Source organism: Mandrillus leucophaeus, unplaced genomic scaffold (genome assembly GCF_000951045.1).
Source record: "Mandrillus leucophaeus isolate KB7577 unplaced genomic scaffold, Mleu.le_1.0 Scaffold74, whole genome shotgun sequence".
NCBI classification, from domain to species: domain Eukaryota; kingdom Metazoa; phylum Chordata; class Mammalia; order Primates; family Cercopithecidae; genus Mandrillus; species Mandrillus leucophaeus.
The window spans coordinates 1,464,288-1,466,568 of record NW_012108030.1 but is presented as its reverse complement, the minus strand read 5'-3'; the positions used below and the strand labels follow the sequence as shown (position 1 = coordinate 1,466,568).

The window sequence follows — 2,281 nt, the reverse complement described above, 5'->3', positions numbered from 1 at the left end:
AAAACCCATCTCTACTAAAAGTACAAAAATTAGCTGGGTGTGGTGATGCATGCCTGTAATCCCAGCTACTCAGGAGGCTGAGGCAGGAGAATCGCTTGAACCGGGGGGCAGAGTTTGCAGTGAGCTGAGATCACGCCATTGTACTCTCCAGCCTGGGTGAAAGAGCAAGCTCTGTCTCAAAAAAAAAAAAAAAAAAAAAAAAAAAAAAAAAAACAGCAAAGTATTCTTAAAAGTCCTAACTCTGCAGGAATGTTAATGACGTTTGGCTTCAACATGCGGCCGTGCACCTTTCCTTAGCTGTACAGGTGAGAACTGGAAAATCTTCAGTCTGTGACTGTAAATACATCACACTCTGCCTGCTGTAAGCAATTGGTTTGTGTAGGTTCCATTTGCCCTGTTGGTCCCAGGTGAGCTGTTTATTCCCTTCAGACCCCAAGTAAATAAGTGAAAGTCTGTTAGCAATTTCCGGCCTGATGAGAGGGGCCTCCCAGAGAGAACTCCACGCCTCCTTTCCAGGTATCATCGGCAGTCGCCTAAATCGGTAGCTGAAGAAGAGATTCATCCAAAGGAATAAGGGGACCCCTAAAAACAGCCTTCACCCTTTCCCATGGCAGCCTCTGCTCCCACGTGGACTTCTCACTTTTCCATCTCTCGATCTCTGTCTTGTCTGTTGCATATGGAGTGGATTCAGTAGCCAAACAACTGCAGTGAAAGTGAAAACAGACAATCCTCAAGGCACAGCAAGGTCGGCAGGATGACAATTATTGGAGGTAAGAATTCACTGCATTCAGTCCGCTGTCCCCGGACACAGGAGATAAACTGAAATCCACAGAGAATCAGACCGTGGGCTGAAGACGGAGCTGTCCACATAGGAAAGAGCACGGAAAACTCAGATTCTTATCTCCTACACCACTGCTCACCCTCAGGCTGTGGTGACCCGTTTTGCAAACACATCTCTTGCAAGAACAGCAGTGGTGGGCACGCTCTGGCTTTGTAGGCTGGTGGGCCAGTTCAGGTTCTTGACTTCGCTAGGCAAAAGAATTTGAGAGTGAGTCCAACGTAAAAGTAAGCAAGAGAGTTAATGGCAAAGTGAAAGTGCACTCTGACAGCAGGTCAGAGCGGCTGCTCAAACATGAGACGGCACTGACTGACGCTGGGGAAACTCCCTTTAGGGGAATCTTCCGTGATTACTCACGCGGGGGTGGGACGGTGTTGCTCTTAAGCATGTTCCGGGTGGTCTCTTAGGCCCGCATGCGCAGTGGCTGTACACGCTAGTGCATACCTCGCTGTCTCATTAGCACCTTAAGTCTCCACGCGGGGGTGTGTTTTCACTATTATAACGAGCCTAGGTCAGCCCGAGGACACTAACTCAGCATGGGTTTCCGCACTTGCACGAATTTGGGGAATTTCCCTTCTTCGCTTCTACCTCCTTGCTGCAGGGTGTTTTGACCACGAGCCGAGGATGCGGTTTGTGCGATGTCGGGCGGTTTGTTCTCTCCGTCTATTTAGCAAGTTTGTTTCCCTTTAAGGGAGGCTGTGACCCGCCTGTCTAACCTATCTCTGCTTGATACAGCAGCACTTGGAGCAGGTGTAGATCGCTTCTCGGGGCTGCAGCTGCACACTCTCCGTGTATTCTTTTGTAGCCTTTCCTTTGGGTACCGCCCTGGGGTCGGTGAGCGCGGTTCCCAGCTAGGACAACAGGCAAGCACCGCCACTGACCACAGAGTACCGGAAGTCTTTGGAAGGCAGCAGCATGACAAGCGTCACTACAAAGTCTGCACAGCAGACCAGCAGCAGCCACGTCATGACAGCGCAGATCATGCCACAGCAGTTGCAATGACCCAGACCCCATTTGCCACATCAGCCTCAGAGAAAGAGGAGGATGATGAAGAGTCGTTATTGTCATTTTCAGTCAAGAGAGGAGGATGCTCGATGGGCACCCACAGACACCTGACCCTGGCCGTGCAAGAATTCCCAGGAATGCACATCGGGATCTAATGCATAACGCTTGGGTGCTTTAGCACCAAATCTGTAAGATCCACTCGCAAATGATTTCTAAACATCACTTGAACACTTTGTGCCTTTTCTTCAGGATCTAAGGTGCATGCTGTCCTGTGTGACAGGATCTGAGGCCCAGGAGGCGTCGGCGGGCGCTGCAGCTCCTCCCTGCCTGCTGCAGTTGCCAAGACTGGGATGCATCATGCAGCTGCACTCCTGGATGGGCCAGAGTGGGCCGGGGGCTCGGCTCTGGTCCCTTCCATGCCACTGGCCAGTTAGAGGG

General features: G+C 51.1%; 1 pseudogene; it reads right to left on the bottom strand.

Annotated features, from left to right (window-relative positions):
- Positions 1–455: 455 nt before the first annotated feature.
- LOC105528998 lies at positions 456–1,988 on the bottom strand (annotated as a pseudogene).
- Positions 1,989–2,281: the final 293 nt, after the last annotated feature.